Here is a 19,373-nt window from a genome sequence, read left to right as displayed (position 1 = left end):
GTCTGACACCTTCATCTCTTGCTTACCTGTGTCCTAGTGGCAGAGGTATGGCGACCCAGTGGCTAGCTCACTGTATAGAAGATTTTTGGGTATACAGCCATCATCTATCCAATCCATCCCAGTGAAGATGCAAAAAATAAATTTAAAGGGATACTGGAGGCTCATTGATTAGAGGCCATTAGCAAAGAGTCAGATTGGCCTTTCATTTCAATGAAGGGAGTGGGAAGGGTGGGAGGACTTGGGACTTTAGAGGAGGAGGGGGGAGTTAAGAGGGATAAGAATGGTCAGGGAGGGGTGGTGGATTAGCAAGCTTGTGGGAAGGAACAGCAGTATAATGTTAGAACAGGCACAGGAAATGAAGGGGACAGCTAGCCCAGCCAGCAGAGGAAATCGGGAGGGAACAGGAAGGTGTTTGTTTGAAATATTCTCTTAATCAAAGACTATCAGAAGTGATGATGTGGAGAATGTTGCAATGTCAGCTCTGAGCTCAATATTCCATCTCAGACTTCCCAAGGGGCTAGTTGGCAGATTCAAAGGGTTTTGTCTTTCTGACTCAAGCTGTCATCTCCTCCACAATTCTCTCACATTCTACAAACCCATTTAACACAACAACAGCTTGCATTTATTTAGCACCTTTATTGTAGTAAAATGTCCCAAGTCACTAGACAGGAGCAATTTCAGACAAAGTTTGATACTGTGGCATGTTGGGAGATATCAGGACAGTGGCCAGAAGCTGGAGTCAAAGAGGTAGGTTTTAAGAAGCATGTTAAGGGAGGATAGAAAGTAGAAAGACAGAGAGGTTTAGTAAGGGAATTCCAGAGTTTGGGGCCCAGACAGCTAAAGGCATGGCCATCAGTGGTGGAGCAATTAAAATCAGAGATGCCCAAGAGGCCAGAATTGTAGGAGCACAGATATCTCGGAGGGTTGTAGGGCTGGAGGACATTCCAGAGATTGAGGGGTGAGGCCATTAGGGAGATTTGAAAACAATGATGAGAATTTTAAAATCGAGATGTGTTTATTACGGGGAAATAGTAATGAAGAAAAATTTACAAGGAAAGGGCAGGGGATTAAGGACTAAAGTGGATATCTTTCTCAGACAACTGGTTCAGGGAGGATGAGCCAAATAATTTCCTTTTATGCGTTAGATTCTATAATCCCGATCTGGAAGGCGCTTTCTTGGAATATGGCTTTGCTGCATCTTCCAGTGTCCCCCACTGCCCCTTGCAATTGCTCATACACCATATGCTGGCTTTGGTGCTAAACATTGGCAAAGCAATTCGGCCACAGTCAGCATCGCAGTTGAACCAGATCACCGGTATTTTCAATTTAATGTTCGCACACATGCCAACCTTCTTGGGATGTCATTGGTGGCAATTAGTAAACAGGAACCCCATATGCTTTTCCTCTCCATGAGGACGAAGAAAAATTGTAGCTCCCAACTGAGATCCAATTACTGCCAGCAGAGCTGGGATTGAATTTATCTCTTTTTTTTGGGCTGAATGCCTCAGTACTTCACTGCATGACTTGTTTAGCCACTGGTGGGGGAAAGTGGTGGGGAGCATGAGTGCAAAGAGGGTTTGTGTGTGGGAGAGATGTGAGGTGCTGATCCATGGGAATCAATAGGAGGTTGTCATTGTTTAACACCTTGTGGCTCATGAAAGTCACCACTAAGGTTTCTAGCCAACATCAAGGGATCCGCAATGAACTTGAGTATTGCTGAAAAAAGGGACATGCTGTCGAAGCTTTTCATCTTGCACTCATCAGGACAGATGCAAGAATACCAAATTTCAAAGGGAGCAACAATTTATACAAGGGAAAATGGTGCCGATTGGGTGGTAGGTCGATGTTGCCGTGCAGAATGCACCAGGGAACTATTGTCCCCCACACTTTTGTTTAATTCAAAAAAAGCACAAGGCCTTGACCAATCAAAGTCGACTTGCCTACCAATCAGCACCCTTTCCTTATGCAGCATAGGTTCTTGCTCCCTTTGAAATTTGGTATTCTTGCATCTGTCCTGATGAGTACAAGATGACCGTTGACGGCTGTGCCTTTAACAAGATGACCGTTGACGGCTGTGCCTTTAGTTGGCTGGGCCCTAAGCTCTGGAATTCCCTTACTAAACCTCTCTGTCTCACAACTCCCTGTCCCCCTTCAGCAGCATGTCTCTTTTTTTCAGCAAAACTGTGGTGAATTTATTTTAATGATTTCCGGGACGTGGGCATCAATAGCAAGGCTGCCATTTTTTCCCATCCCTAGTTGTCCTGAGATGGTGGTGAGTTGCCTTCTAGAAATGCCCATAACAGAGTAGGCATACGATGTCTTGCTATCCTGCTTCAGAGGGCAATTAAGAGGTTGGTGTGGGGCTGGAATCACATATGGACCCAGACTGGGTAAGGACAGCAGGTTTCTTTCCCTAAAAGAACATTAGAGAACCAGTTTGGTTTTAACAACAATTTGACAGCTTCAGGGCCACTTTTACTGAAACCGGATTTTTAATTATGTTTTTAAATTGAATTCAAATTCCCAAACTGCTATGTGGGGTTTTGAACTCGGGTCCTCTGAATTATTTGGCCCAAATAAAAAAAGATACTTGCATTTACGTAGCCCTTTTTATGACCACCGGATGCCTCGAAGTGCTTTACAGCCAATGAAGTACTTCTGAAGTATTGCCACTGTCGTCATGTAAGAAACAAGGCAACCAATTGGCATGCAGCAATATCCCACAAACAGCAGTAAGATTGTGACTTGACAATCTGGGCAGAATTTTATGGCAGCGGGATTTTACGTTCCCACTGAAGCCAATGATGTTTAGAATGTCTCGTCGCGTTTTCTGGCCTTGTTCCCGGCAAAACGGGGCTGTAAAGTTCTGCCCTCTGTGTTTGTGACGTTGATTGAGAGATAAATATTGGCTGAGAGTATTGGGATAACTCTTCTCAAAATAGTGCAGCAGGATCTGTAAGTCAGAGAAAAAAACAAAAAAACTGCGGATGCTGGAAATCCAAAACAAAAACAGAATTACCTGGAAAAACTCAGCAGGTCTGGCAGCATCGGCGGAGAAGAAAAGAGTTGACGTTTCGAGTCCTCATGACCCTTCGACAGAACTTGAGTTCGAGTCCAGGAAAGAGCTGAAATATAAGCTGGTTTAAGGTGTGTGTGTGGGGGGCGGAGAGATAGAGAGACAGAGAGGTGGAGGGGGTTGGTGTGGTTGTAGCGACAAACAAGCAGTGATAGAAGCAGATCATCAAAAGATGTCAACAACAATAGTACAATAGAACACATAGGTGTTAAAGTTAAAAGTTGGTGATATTATCTAAACGAATGTGCTAATTAAGAATGGATGGTAGGGCACTCAAGGTATAGCTCTAGTGGGTTTTTTTTTTATTTTATATAATGGAAATAGGTGGGAAAAGGAAAATCTTTATAATTTATTGGGAAAAAAAAAAGGGGGGAAACAGAAAGGGGGTGGGGATGGGGGAGGGGACTCACGACCTAAAGTTGTTGAATTCAATATTCAGTCCGGAAGGCTGTAAAGTCCCTAGTCGGAAGATGAGGTGTTGTTCCTCCAGTTTGCGTTGGGCTTCACTGGAACAATGCAGCAAGCCAAGGACAGACATGTGGGCAAGAGAGCAGGGTGGAGTGTTAAAATGGCAAGCAACAGGGAGGTTTGGGTCATTCTTGCGGACAGACCGCAGGTGTTCTGCAAAGCGGTCGCCCAGTTTACGTTTGGTCTCTCCAATGTAGAGGAGACCACATTGGGAGCAACGAATGCAGTAGACTAAGTTGGGGGAAATGCAAGTGAAATGCTGCTTCACTTGAAAGGAGTGTTTGGGTCCTTGGACGGTGAGGAGAGAGGAAGTGAAGGGGCAGGTGTTGCATCTTTTGCGTGGGCAAGGGGTTGTGCCATAGGAGGGGGTTGAGGAGTAGGGGGTGATGGAGGAGTTGACCAGGGTGTCCCGGAGGGAGCGATCCCTACGGAATGCCGATAAGGGGGGTGAAGGGAAGATGTGTTTGGTAGTGGCATCATGCTGGAGTTGGCGGAAATGGCGGAGGATGATCCTTTGAATGCGGAGGCTGGTGGGGTGATAAGTGAGGACAAGGGGGACCCTATCATGTTTCTGGGAGGGAGGAGAAGGAGTGAGGGCGGATGCGCGGGAGATGGGCCGGACACGGTTGAGGGCCCTGTCAACGACCGTGGGTGGAAAACCTCGGTTAAGGAAGAAGGAGGACATGTCAGAGGAACTGTTTTTGAATGTAGCATCATCGGAACAGATGCGACGGAGGCGAAGGAACTGAGAGAATGGGATGGAGTCCTTACAGGAAGTGGGGTGTGAGGAGCTGTAGTCGAGATAGCTGTGGGTGTCGGTGGGTTTGTAATGGATATTGGTGGACAGTCTATCACCAGAGATTGAGACAGAGAGGTCAAGGAAGGGAAGGGAAGTGTCAGAGATGGACCACGTGAAAATGATGGAGGGGTGGAGATTGGAAGCAAAATTAATAAATTTTTCCAAGTCCTGACGAGAGCATGAAGCAGCACCAAAGTAATCATCGATGTACCGGAGAAAGAGTTGTGGAAGGGGGCCGGAGTAGGACTGCAACAAGGAATGTTCCACATACCCCATAAAGAGACAGGCATAGCTGGGGCCCTTCCCTTCCCTTCCTTGACCTCTCTGTCTCAATCTCTGGTGATAGACTGTCCACCAATATCCATTACAAACCCACCGACACCCACAGCTATCTCGACTACAGCTCCTCACACCCCACTTCCTGTAAGGACTCCATCCCATTCTCTCAGTTCCTTCGCCTCCGTCGCATCTGTTCCGATGATGCTACATTCAAAAACAGTTCCTCTGACATGTCCTCCTTCTTCCTTAACCGAGGTTTTCCACCCACGGTCGTTGACAGGGCCCTCAACCGTGTCCGGCCCATCTCCCGCGCATCCGCCCTCACTCCTTCTCCTCCCTCCCAGAAACATGATAGGGTCCCCCTTGTCCTCACTTATCACCCCACCAGCCTCCGCATTCAAAGGATCATCCTCCGCCATTTCCGCCAACTCCAGCATGATGCCACTACCAAACACATCTTCCCTTCACCCCCCTTATCGGCATTCCGTAGGGATCGCTCCCTCCGGGACACCCTGGTCAACTCCTCCATCACCCCCTACTCCTCAACCCCCTCCTATGGCACAACCCCTTGCCCACGCAAAAGATGCAACACCTGCCCCTTCACTTCCTCTCTCCTCACCGTCCAAGGACCCAAACACTCCTTTCAAGTGAAGCAGCATTTCACTTGCATTTCCCCCAACTTAGTCTACTGCATTCGTTGCTCCCAATGTGGTCTCCTCTACATTGGAGAGACCAAACGTAAACTGGGCGACCGCTTTGCAGAACACCTGCGGTCTGTCCGCAAGAATGACCCAAACCTCCCTGTTGCTTGCCATTTTAACACTCCACCCTGCTCTCTTGCCCACATGTCTGTCCTTGGCTTGCTGCATTGTTCCAGTGAAGCCCAACGCAAACTGGAGGAACAACACCTCATCTTCCGACTAGGGACTTTACAGCCTTCCGGACTGAATATTGAATTCAACAACTTTAGGTCGTGAGTCCCCTCCCCCATCCCCACCCCCTTTCTGTTTCCCCCCTTTTTTTTTTCCCAATAAATTATAAAGATTTTCCTTTTCCCACCTATTTCCATTATATAAAATAAAAAAAAAACCCACTAGAGCTATACCTTGAGTGCCCTACCATCCATTCTTAATTAGCACATTCATTTAGATAATATCACCAACTTTTAACTTTAACACCTATGTGTTCTATTGTACTATTGTTGTTGACATCTTTTGATGATCTGCTTCTATCACTGCTTGTTTGTCGCTACAACCACACCAACCCCCTCCACCTCTCTGTCTCTCTATCTCTCCGCCCCCCACACACACACCTTAAACCAGCTTATATTTCAGCTCTTTCCTGGACTCGAACTCAAGTTCTGTCGAAGGGTCATGAGGACTCGAAACGTCAACTCTTTTCTTCTCCGCCGATGCTGCCAGACCTGCTGAGTTTTTCCAGGTAATTCTGTTTTTGTTTAGGATCTGTAAGTCCACTGAGAGACCAGATGGGCATCAGTTTAACATCTCATCTGAAAGACTGCCTCAGTACTGCACTGTTGTGCCGGGCTAGATTACCGTGCTCAAGTCCTGCAATGGGAATTGAGCAGAGAATCTTGTGATTCAGAGGTAAGAGTGCTACCTACTGAGCCCCAGCTGACACTCAAATAACATCACCACTAGCAGCTTTTGTCTCTCAACCAACCTGCAATCAGAAAGAGGCTTTGACATTTATTCCCCCAAATCCCCGCAATTCCCTGCCCCCACCTCCCCCCGCCCCCACCAATCCCATCCCTGCCCCTTCCCCCACATCTACCCAGCAGCAAGAAAGTGGGCAAGAGCAAAACACTTTAAAAACATTCTGCTCAAAGTTTTCAAAGTTTCCAGCTGGCACCTTTCAAACTGTGGTTTCCCATCAGGTCAGGATTATACCTGCAGTGGGTGGAAACCAGTCATGGTGCCAGTTCTCTTCTTGAACAGAGGGTCACCCCACATGACTTTTCTCGTGTGGTCAGGCTTTATCTGAGTTACCCATCTCCCTGCTGCGTTCACACCCACGCAGAACAATTTCACGTCTACAACAACAACAAGCAATTATTTAGCGTCTGTAGTAAAACTTCCTAAGACACTTCACAGGAGCTGCATTAGGCACAATTTGACACTGAACCACATCAGGAAATGTTAGGACAGGGCTTGATCAAAGAGTTGGGTTTTGAGGAGCATCTTAAAGGAGAAGGGAGAGTGGTGAGAGGTTAGGCAGGAAATTCCAAAGGTTAGGGCTTAGACAGCTGAAGGCACAGTCACCAATGGTGGAGCGATTAAAATAACATTGACACAAAAATTGGTAGCACCGTACATTCAGGCCTCCCACAGCTGTGAGGAAATCCTGGGGGTCAGGGGAGGGGATGAGTCTCAGTGAGAGAATCATGGAAAGACCTTGAGAAGTCCCAGCATTCCATGAAAGAATCATTAACTCTCAGGTGGGGAAATCACGTGGTTTTTGCAAGGCTGCCTGTCTGATTCTTGTTGGTGAACTTTCACTAAACAGGGTGTCTAAAATTTGTTATGCCTTACTGGCATTTCTGCAGCTATATACTTACTTTTGTTGCAAGTTTTATTAAAAAATATTATTGTCCCTTTGGAAGAAAGGGAGGCACTCTTTGCATTTGTGCAGCACCTTTCACATCCTTGGTGAATTGTTTATTCCTTTTCTTAATTCATTCCTGGGATGTGGGTGTCATTATACCAATGAAAAGATCATTATACCCTGAAAAGGTGCTGATGGGCCTTCCTTCATTAGGTACAACTATGGGGAGTTGGTGGTGTAGAGATAATGTTACTGAAGTAGTGATCCAGATGCTAAGGCCCTGGGGACATGGGTTCAAATCCCACCACAATGGAATTTAAATTCAGTTAATAAACCTGGGCTTGAAAGGTAATGGTGACCCATGAGACGATCATCAATTGACATTTTTTCATAAAGTGTCATCTGGTTCACTAATGTCCTTTAGGGAAGGGAATCTGTCACCCTTACCTGGTCTGGCCTAGCAAGCCTGTTACTTAGGGATGGGCATCAAATGCTGGCCTTGCCAGTGATGCCCACATCCTATGAAAGAATACATTTAAAACAAGTTGAGTGGCATGCTAGGCCACTTCAGAGGGCCGTAAGGAATCTACCATCTTGGCATTGGGCTGGAGTCACATATGGGCCCAGTCTGACTGAAGATGGCAGGCTTCCACCCATAATGGCCTATTGACGAGTCAGTTGAGTTTATATGACAAAACTCACAGCTTCAAGGTTATGTTTACTGTTCCCAGATTTTTATTAAAAGTTCAATAACTCAAACTGGCATGGTGGGACTTGAATTTGTGCTGTCTGAATTATTAGTTTAGTCTAATTTTAAAGTCTATCCACTTGTTAATCGCAAACATGGCAGCCAATTTGCACACAGCAAGATCCCACGAACAGCAGTGAGTTAAACAGTTTTTGCTGTTGGTTGATGGGGAAATGCCTGAGCTTCTTTGAACAGTAGCGTGATATCAACTACTTCCAACTGAATAGGCAGTCAGCACCTCCAACAGCGCAATACTCACTCAATACATTGGTTGTCAGCCTAGTCAGCCATGGCTCAGTGGGTAACACTCACCCCTCTCCTGCAGAACATTGTAGGTTCAAGCCCAAGTCCAGAAATTTAAGCACAAAATCCAGACAAACTCTCCAGTGCAGTCCTGAGGATGGTATGTTAAATCAAGGCCCCATCTATCCTCTCAGGTTGTTGTGAAGGATCTCATGGTACTATTTCGAAGAACAGCAGGGGAGTTCTCCCCATGTCCTGGTCAATATTTATCCTTGAACCAACATCGCTTAAAACAGATTATCGGAGATTATTGTCATGTTGCTGGTTGTGGGATCTTGCTGTGCATAAATTGACTGCTGTGTTTCCTACCTTACAACAGTGACTACAATTCAAAAAGTGCTTCAATGGCTGTAAAGCGCATTGTGATGTTCTGAGGTTTTGAAAGACGCTATATAAATGCAAGTCTTTTTTTGGACTATGTGCTCAAATACTGACTGAGGTATGAACCTACATCCGTCTGCCTTGTAGCAACTCAGTCAAGCTGAACCTGTCTTTAGGATGTTACAACAGAAAGCTTAGCCATGTATTAGCATTTATAGGGGATCCCCATAAATGTCTTGATGTTCACAGGGGTCTGCAGGAATATCTGCTAGAATTTCCAATTATGTAGAGGCTCCTCATAAATATCTTAATATTTAAAAGGTGGGGGAGCCAGGGAGTCTATTAATATTTCTGGCATACCCTTGTTGGGATGTGTCAGTATTGGCCTGATTTGAAGCCAGGCCTCAGAGGTGAAAGGCCAGCGTGGTTAACTCACTGTGCCCCCCAACTCCTTCCAAGAGTACATTGACTGAAGTTCCTAACTGAAAGCATGACTCAATTTTGTCAACAATCAGGACTGGGGAATCAGCACAAATATTAAAAACTCGAGGGAGAAGTGCTTTGAATAAAAGGAGTTTCACCATAAACTGAATAAAGAAGGCGGATTTGACCTGAAATGACATGACTCTAATCAGTGACTTTGTTGTGGCTGGAACTCTCTGGTTCACGTTGGAGCTGGTCTTGCCTGAGAATACACGGAGTCATCAATGACTGACTCAGATGGAGAATGTACAGGGCAGCAGGCACGCAGGTACAGAACAGCAACTGTGCATAAAATGAACTGTGTCACGTTTCATAGAGCTGCCAAGGACTCTCCAGAAATTGAAGATTAACCTCCAGGAAACTGATCAGCGCAAACCTAAGGAGAAAGCAAGAGCCGAAATGTATATATTAAAAACCATTTTCTTTGACCACTTATGTTTATTTTTACAACTAATAAGCCATAGGGCTAGATTTTTGCAAAGGCGGGACCCATGTGCGGAAGCCCCAATCCCATTTCTGACGTCCCATTTTTGCCGGCAGGGAGAAACAGGTGGGGCATGATTCACACAGGCCGAAGTCCAAGCTCAGGAGGACCATTTGAACCCAGTGTTGAGTTCAAACAGACCCTATTCTGATGTTGCTAAGGCCTTAACCTGCACTATGGGAGTCACGAATTGACGGAGTAGACGTAAATGCTCTTGAAGGCCAGATAAGCTCTGTTTAAGTGTTAAGATCTTAAGTTTTTTTATATCCCCTCATTAAAGATGAAAAAACAGGCTTAAGCTGTCAGTGACAGTTTAAAAAAACCCACTGCTGGACTGCTTTGATTGAAAGGCCGTCTGGTGTAAGAAAAAATGTTACCATCTGATCGTACAGTTTCTGTAGAGGTCTTTGCTAACATTTCCCCAAGGGATAATATTGTGCTATTCTGAATGCTTGGCTCAGTTTCAAAGCTACAATTATCTCAGCAGGGTTCACAGTTTGAACTGAGTTCACCATTTGATTTACAGTTTAAAGAGGCAATTAAAGGATTAGCCGCCTTTGATGTAGGGTCTGTAGAGAAGTTTGCTTGTTTTTATAAGAGATTAACCACTTGAGATTTAAAAGCTTTGACTGAGTTTCTTGAATGGAAGTTTTTTTTTCAATATCAAGAGTTCAGGAGTGAGAGCAGTATTAGATTGTTAGAGGTCTCTTTTTCATCTCCACATGGCCCCTGAGGTCTATCTTTGGTGGATACTGGGTGAGTGGCTATGAAAGTGACATGGGAGTCTGAAGGGGCATTGGTATATGAGGGGTCATGGGGGCTATAAGAGAGATTGGGGGTGCATGGAGGCATTAGTTGTCATGGGTATGTGAGGAGGTATGGGATGGGTGGGATCATGTGCTGGCATGGGAGTATTAGGGGGCATAGGAGTCTGAGGTGGCATGGGGGGCATGAGTTAGCATGGAGGTGGCACGTGGGTGGGTGAGGGGTGTAAGGAGTGAGGGTTGGAGTGCCTAACACTGTCTAAAACCAGTAGCCTTCTAACCAGCCAGCCTCGGCAATCATCAGCTCCCAGAGCCACCTAGGATCTGCTTCTGGGATTGGCGGGCCTGAGACAATCCCGCTCCCTCCGCCTTGCAGCGAAATTTGGTTATGGGGTGAGAGAGGTTAGGGAAAGAGAGAGATGAGGCCATGGAGGGATTGAAAACAAGGATTAGAATTTTTAAAGTATCATTGTTATTAGTTGCTCTTGAAACAACTAACTCAGAGGCAACAATTTTTAGAAGGCCCAATTAACTTTTTTTTAATGCCAATTTTCTCCTTGGTGTGATGTGTGGTTTTATGGCACCTCACCCAAATGGCCTCTTGATCAGTATGCACAACCAACACTTAAACAAACAATCTGGCACTGCTGTTTGTGGGATCTTGCTGTGTGAAAATTGGCTGTTGCTATTCTCTACAGTACAGCAGTGGTTACAGTTCAAATGAAGTATTTAATTGGCTGCAAAGTGCTTTAGGAGACACCAAGGTTCTGAAAGGTGCTGTATAAAATCAGAGTTCTTCCCTTTTTTCTAAGTGTCAGGAATGTAATTGTAGCTCATCTGGATTGTCAATTAGCCACATGATGGCCAATGCTTGTATATGCGAACATGCAAAAAAAAAAGGGATAGACCGGGGCTGTATATTAAGTGTTGTTTTGAAGATACCTCAGGATGTTAGTGCTGCCGCTCCAGGGAGGGATTTTTAAGAAGTTCAATTGTATCATCTGTGGGTTCTACGTCAAAATGAAACTTGACATCATTTTCACAGTTGTATCTTGGCGAGCACACCGGATTTCCTGTTGAGCATTACTCAGTGCTATGCAGCTCCACGGTTTCAAATTGACCCAGTGCCTAGGAGAGGCTGGGGTTAGAGGACGAGCTGACTGTATCACTGCCTGAATGATTTCACTAGTGCAACGCACAGATTCACACTGAGTCACCACGTGGGCTCCCTCGTTATGCAGAGCGCCTGCTGTACCGGTCAATTAAAAGGGCCTGCGTTTACATAGCACCTTCCACACAGTAAAAGATCCCAATATGTTTTCCCTTCACATGAGCAAATTTCAAACAAAGTTTTACACTGAGCCACATAAAGAGATGTTAGGGCTGTTTGACCCCAATTTGGTTAAACAGGTAGGTTATAAGGGGTGCCTTAAAGGAGGGGAGAGAGATAGGGAGGCCAAGTGTTTTAGTGAAGGAGTTCCAGGGCTGGTTGCTCCTGATCCTAAAAACCCCTAGGTACATGGCTATTATTATCAGCCTCAGGTCCCCTACAGATCTAGTATTATTGTAATGTTATTCCAGTTCTGGTATGCCTACAGTCTTATACAACAGCACCATTGTTCCGATCAATAACCTTATACTGTTCTCTACTAGAACACTGAGGGAGTGCTGCACTGTCAGGGGTCCTTTGAATGAGAAGTCAAATTGAGACCTACTCTATCCTTTGAGGGTACCCTTTGTAAAAGATCCCATGGCCCCCATTTCGAAGAAGAGCGTAGGATTTACTCCCAGAGCCCTGGCCAATATTTATCCCTTAACCAACTTCACTAACAGATAAATTATCTGGTCATTATCTCACTGCTGTTTTTGAGAGCTTGCTGTGCAGAAATTGAAAACTGTGATTCCTACATTATGACAGTGACTAAGCTTGAAAAATATTTCATCAGCTATAAAGCACTTTGGGAAGTCCTAATCATGAAAGATGCCATAGCAATGCTAATTTTTAAGAAAGAGGAAATAAATCTGTGAAGGATTCCCTCCTTTTTTGATTGTCGGTTCTGTAAACAAGTATGAACTGGTGCTTTGGTAGAAATGAGGGAAAGCTCTTTCTAGTTTGAGTCTTTGCTGCTAAATAGCTGTAAGACTTCAATCTCTCATCAGCATGAACTTTTAACTTGAAAACGAAAAGAAAAGAAGTAGTGTGGTAACTATGGAAATGAAAATCTGGACATAATTCACCACCCACAAAAATCAGCAAATGATAAAAATAGAACCTATGACAATTCTCATAATGTATGGGGCAAAAAGATACAAAACTTCTCGCAAGGGTTAACTCTGGCTTATAAATATTTTCCATTCCTAGATGGAAGTGCACAGTAATATCGTGCCTGGTGTGGGTGTTGTGTAGGCCGAAGCCTGTGATTGTAGCCACAGGGTCGTGGTGTGTACAGGAAGTGGGTTTGCTCACAATGTGCAAAGGGTTTACATGAACCATAAGTCTCGCCGTTGCCTGATCTTATCCTCTATGTGGACCCGAGCTGAACTGAGCCCTAGTCCGTGTACTCTCTAATGTTTTGTCAGGCACCATCACCCCAATGATCTTGCTTGAGGACAACTCCCAGGGATGTTGTAACATGCTGGGAGGTGGACTGATGGGACCTGAGTCTTTAAAATGCTGTTTCCCACACAGTAAGAATCACAGATGCAGAACTGTGCCCCAGCTGCCAAATAGAAGCCAAGGATTATCCCACGGAGGGGGGGAGGGGGGGGGAGATGAGAAGGGGGAGGGGGAGGGAGAAGGGTTAGGGGGGAGGGGGGATGGAGGAGGGTGGGGGGGAAGGGAGGAAGGGGAAGGAGGAAGGGGCGAAAGGAGGAAGGGGAGGGTTGGGGATTTAAGAAAATGCTTTAACACCATTATTCCATTACAAAACGTGCTTTTATTTGCGATCTGGAGAAAAGGATAATCCTGTCGTGCATCAAATGTTCTGTTGTCATCTTTTGGGATTCAACACTTGTCCCTCTCACAGTTTCTTAAACGAGATGGGATGGTATTGAATCCCTTCTTGACTACCATTGCAGAGCAGGTGAAGGCACGAACGAAGGAATACAAGATCGGGGAGCAACTTCTCAAGGACAATTAGGGTTAGGCCGTAAATATTGGCTTTGACAGCCATACCCACATCCTGTTAACACCATAAGACCACAAGACGTAGGAGCAGAAGTCGGCCATTCAGCCCACTGAGTCTGCTCCACCATTGTTGGCATTAATTTCGAGAGGACTAGAATATAAAAGCAGGGATGTGCTGCTGAGGCTTTATAAGGCTCTGGTCAGACCATATGTAGAATATTGTGAGCAATTTTGGGCCCCGTACCTCAGGAAGGATGTTCTAGCCCTGGAGAGTGTCCAGAGGAGGTTCACGAGAACGATCCCAGGAATGAAAGGCTTAACATATGAGGAACGTTTGAGGACTCTGGGTCTATACTCAATGGAGTTTAGAAGGATGATGGGGGATTTGATTGAAACTTACAGAATACTGAAAGGCCTGGATAGAGTGGACGTGGGGAAGATGTTTCTATTAGTAGGAGAGACTAGGACCCAAGGGCACAGCCTCAGAGTAAAGGGAAGACCTTTTAGAACAGAGATGAGGAGAAACTTCTTTAGCCAGAGAGTGGTGAAGCTATGGAATTCATTGCCACGGAAGGCTGTGGAGGCCAGGTCATTGAGTATATTTAAGACCAAGATAGATAGGTTCTTGATTGGTAATGGGATCAAAGGTTACGGGGAGAAGGCGGGAGAATGGGGCTGAGAAACTTATTAGCCATGATTGAATGGCAGAGCAGACTCGATGGGCCGAATGGCCTAATTTCTGCTCCTATGTCTTATGGTCAATGAGATCATGGCTGATTTGATAATCCTCAACTCCACTTTCCTGCCTTTCCCCATCACCCTTGATTCCCTTACTGATTAAAAATATGTCTATCTCAGCCTTGAATATATTTAATGACCCAGCCACTACAGCTCTCTGCGGTAAAGAATTCCACAGATTCACTACCCTCTGAGAGAAGAAATTTCTCCTCATCTCTGTTTTAAATGGGCGCCCCCTTACTCTGAGATTATGCCTTCTGGTCCTAGACTCTTCCACAAGGGGAAACAACCTCTCAGCATCTACGCTATTAAGCCCCCTAAGAATCTTATAAGTTTCAATAAGCTTGTCTCTCATTCTTCTAAACTCCAATGAGGACAGGCCCAACCGACTCAACCTCTTCTCATAAGAGAATTCCCGGGATCAGCTTAGTGACCCTTCTCTGGACTGCCTCCAATGCCAGTATATCTTTCCTTAGATAAGGGGACCAAAACTGTTCACAGTATTCTAGGCGTGGCCTAACTTGTGCCTTGTATAGTTTTAGCAAGACTTTCCTATTTTATACTCCATTCCCTTTGAAATAAAGGCCAACATTCCATTTGCCTTCCCTATTACCTGTTGAACTTGTATGTTGGCTTTTTGTGGTTCATGCACAAGAACCCCCAAATCCCTCCGAACTGCAGCTTTCTTCAGTCGCTCTCCATTTAAATAATATTCAGCTCCTCTATTCTTCCTGCCAAAGTGCATAACCTCTCACTTTCCCACATTATATTCCATCTGACAAATTTTTGTCCACTCACTTAACCTGTCTATATCCCTCTGCAGACTATTTGTGTCATCCTCACCACTTGCTTTCCCATCTATTTTTGTATTGTCTGCAAACTTGGTGATAGTACATTCACTTCCCCCATCTAAGTCATTAATATATATTGTAAATAATTGTGGCCCCAGCACTGATCCCTGTGGCACTCCACTAGTTACAGGTTGCCATCCTGAAAATGTCCACCCCCCACCCCCATATCCCAACTCTTTGTCTTCTATTAGTTAGCCAGTCCTCTATCCATGCTAATATACCACCCCCAACACCATGGGCTCTTATCTTATTAAGTAGCTTTATGTGTGGTACCTTATCGAATGCCTTTTGGAAATCCAAATATATTACATCTACTGGTTCCCCTTTATCTATCTTGCTTGTTACCTCCTCAAAGAATTCTAATAAATTTGTCAGACATGGATTCCCCTTCATGAAGCCATGCTGACTCTGCTTGATTATATTATGCATTTCTAAATGCTCTGCTATTACATCTTTTATAATAGACTCTAACATTTTCCTAATGACAAAAGTTAAGCTAACTATAGTTACCTATTTTTTGTCTCCCTCCCTTTTTGAATAAGGGAGTTACATTGGCAGTTTTCCAATCATCTGGGACTTTTCCAGAATCTAAGGATTCTTGGAAGATTACTACCAGTACATCCACTATCTCTGCAGCCACTTTCTTTAATATCCTAGGATGCAACCCATCAGGTCTAGATGACTGAATGGTCTTTAGCCTCATTAGTCTCCCTAACACTTTTTCTCTAGTGTTTGTTATTGTATTTATTTCTTCCGCCCCCTCTCTTTTGCCCCATGATTATTTAGTATTATTGGTATGTTATTAGTGTCTTCTACTGTAAAGACTGATGTAAAGTATTTATTCAACTCCTCTGCCATTTGCTGGTTCCCTATTATTATTTCCCAAGCCTCAAAATCTAAGGGGCCTATATTAGACTTTGGCCTGTCTCTTCCTTTTTAGATATTTAAAGGAGCTTTGTCCGATTTTATATTACTTGCTAGTTTACCCTCTAAGTTTACTTTCTCCCTCTTTATTTTTTGGTCATCTTCTGTTGGTTTTTAAAACTTTCCCAATCCTCTGGTTTACCACTAATCTTTGCCATATTGTATGTTTTTTCTTTCACTTTTATACATTCCTTTTTAAGAAGCCTGGACCAATGAAGGCCACGTAGGGTCACCAATCCTGATTGAATATATTCCTAGAATTTTGATCACATGACCCCCTACATCCAAATACCCCCTGTATCCCCCACAACCTGCCACCCCCCACCCCCCCCCCCCACCCCAAACAGGTGGATGGACTTGTTGGGCCATTGACTGCCCATGTCCATCTTGATGGCGCCCTGCTTTTCAATGGACATTTGAAAAGTGAATAGACTAACCCTAACCCATTACTACCAAATTGGATGATTCTCCACTGTCAACCATGCAGTTCATTCATCCCCAGCTAGTCTAACATTTTTATAACTAATAAACAATGACTAACAAACAAACATTCCTGTTGTTGACCCTACGATACTTCTCTCCAGAGGTTGCTTGCTACAGTGTCCAGGAGATTAACCTTTAAATCTGGAGCCTCCAGGGCAATGCTGGAGCGTTGGCGATCCTCCACCAAGGTTAAATGCAGGAGGGTCACTTGGCTAACAGGGGCAGGTTGTGGGGCAGTGGTTAATGCTCTTGATCATCTCTTCCTCCCCTTGGGAAACCTGCCACTGTGACCCTTTATTCGACAATTTCTAAAAGAATATTCATCAATGACGCCATGACCACTGAAATTGATTTTTAAAGAAAGTGTTAAAAGTGTTAATAAGGTTGACCACAGTCACATCCAATGTCCCTTTATCATCACATCTGCTTAAAGTTCATTCCTATTATGATTTGTACCGAGAAAAATGGATACCTGGGAGAGAGTTACAGGCTGTAATCTAATCGAGAGATTGAGGGGGGTTTTATACATCGAATAACAGATTCCCAGGCATGAGTTACAGGCTGGAATCTAATCCATGGGATTGGGTGGTTTATATAGAATAACAGATAACTGGGAGTGAGTTACACGCTGGGATGTAATTGAGGGGTTCAGGGAGGGTTTATATATTTAGAAAAACAGATACCCGGAAGTGAGTTACAGGGTGGAACCTAATCAAAAGGTTTAGGTTTTTTTATATAGAATAACAGATACACGGGTGTGAACTATAGGCTGGAATCTAATTAAGGGGTTTGGGTGGTTTATATAGAATAACAGGTAACAGACACCTAGGAGTGAAAGACAGGCTGAAATATCGTTGAGAGGTTCGGGTGGTTTATATTTAACATAACTGATACCTAAGTCTGAACAAATTAATTTCAAGATGTGTACAGAAGTCATTGTCCAAGTATTTTAAGTACAGCATTTGGCTGAGTCGGGGTGAGAAACTAGAGGTGACCATAATCTATTTTTAGCACTAGCAGTGGAGAATTAATGTCTTGGTTTCACCCCTGTACTTTGATATTGTGTCCCAGTGCTCAATAGAAACCATCCCTTACCTCTGTCATCTGTTATCAAAAGATATGTACCATCTTCACAAAGCAAGAGATTCAGGTAATGCCCCAAGCCACAATTTCACAGATTGAGGAGTCTTTAAGCTGGTATTGCTACTCAAAGATTTATTTTTACTAGGGTGACAGTTCATTCAAGACGACAAGGAGAAAACCTTGTAAAGCTATAAGTGCAGGGGGAGTAGGACTAATTAGATAAACTCCTTTGAAGAGCTGGCACAGGTACGATGGGCTGAATGACCTCCTGGATTGTGTGATTCTATGACAGCTTTCTCCAACCTTATCTGAAGTGACCTTTCTGTATCTGCTGGGGCTCAGTGTGTATCCCTCTTGCCTTTGAATCAAAAGGTTGTGGGTACAAGTCCCAGTCCAGAGGCTTAAGTACAAAAATCCAGACTGAGGATCCAGTACTAGTACAGACTGTTGGGGTGCTGTCTTTCAGATGAGATGTTTAACTGAAGCTCTGTCTGCACCCCTCGTTGGATGTAAAATATTTCATGGTGCTATCTTGAAGAAAAGGAGGGAAGTAATCCCCAGTGTCCTGGCCAATATTTGTGTCTCAATGAAAATCTGAAACAGATTACCTGGTCATTATCTGGTATTAACAGATTATTTGGTCATTATTACATTGCTGTTTGTAAGAGTTTGCAGTGCATATGCCTGTCGCATTTCAGTAGCGACCGCACTTCAAAAGTGCTTCATTGGCTGTAAAGTATTTTGGGACATCCTGAGGTCGTGAAAAGCACTACAGAAATGCAAGTCTTTCATTTTTCTGTGTAGGCCAGACAATAAGTGAAGTCCCCGCTGAGATCAGCTCAGTACAGATCAGGAATTGAACTTAAGCCTACTGTCAACTTCACGCAGTATAACTGTTGTGTATTCACAGGGATCGGGGTGTTAGTGTTGGAGAATGAAGCGCGTTCTATTTTGAGCAAATGGTGTCAGCGTCAAACACTCACAGGTCAACTCTGAACCCAAATTAGGGTGTAGCAGTGCAGTGGTTATTTTAATGCTAACCGAGAGGCCTGGCCACGGCAATTCAAATCCCATCATGGCAGTTTGAGAATTTAAATTGGTTTCAAAGGAATGAAATAAAAGGCTGGCATCAGTAGAAGTGGCCACAAAGCTGTTGTCAAAAAACCAAACTGGTTCAATAATATCCTCTTAGACAAGGAAACCTGCTGTCCTCACCGGGCCTGGGCTTATACGTGACTCCAGTCGCACACCAGCATGGTTGACTCTCAACTGCCCCGAGTGGCTGCTCGGAACTCAGGGCAACTAGGGTCAGGCAATAAGTGTTGGACTTGCCAGTGAGGCCTATATCCTGAGAATCAATTTATTAAAAATTCCCTGATCTACCAGGCTCTTCCTCTGTCAAGTAAACTCAATGCACATCAGAAACTCTCAAACGTGGCCTCTTACGACAACTACCTGCGTTTATATAGCACCTTTAACATTGTAAAATATCCCAAGGTGCTTCCAGGAGTGTAATCAACCTGAAACACTCAGCAGGCTGGACTGCATCTGCAGAGTAAGAAACAGCATTAACGTTTCAGGTCAGTGTAGAGAAAATATTGGATGCTATCATTCAAGGACACCCAGTCTGCATTATAAACGACTCATAATTTGCCACTAAATTAGTAACCTTGCTCAAAATGGCCACACAAGTGACTGGTATGAGGTTGAGGCTGAGATCCATTGGTGGGGCAGAGTAGAGGAAGCTTTAGGGTGGGTCTAACCAGTGCTACATTCTGCATTAGAAACAGAAAATGCTAGAAATGCTCAGCAGGCCAGGGAGCATCTGTGGAGAGAAACAGAGCTAACGTTTCACAGCAACGTAATTGCAAACATAC

At 44.4% G+C, this 19,373-nt stretch overlaps 1 protein-coding gene across 1 annotated transcript in view; it reads left to right on the top strand.

Moving 5' to 3' along the window:
• Window positions 1-19,373, top strand: part of mef2b (myocyte enhancer factor 2b) — a 127,794-nt gene that overhangs the window by 92,155 nt on the left and 16,266 nt on the right. The gene's annotated exons all lie outside the window — the stretch shown is intronic.

The sequence above is a fragment of the Carcharodon carcharias genome, chromosome 14, assembly GCF_017639515.1.
Source record: "Carcharodon carcharias isolate sCarCar2 chromosome 14, sCarCar2.pri, whole genome shotgun sequence".
NCBI lineage: Eukaryota > Metazoa > Chordata > Chondrichthyes > Lamniformes > Lamnidae > Carcharodon > Carcharodon carcharias.
Note: the sequence above shows the minus strand (reverse complement) of the source record. Positions and strands in the feature narration are given on the sequence as shown.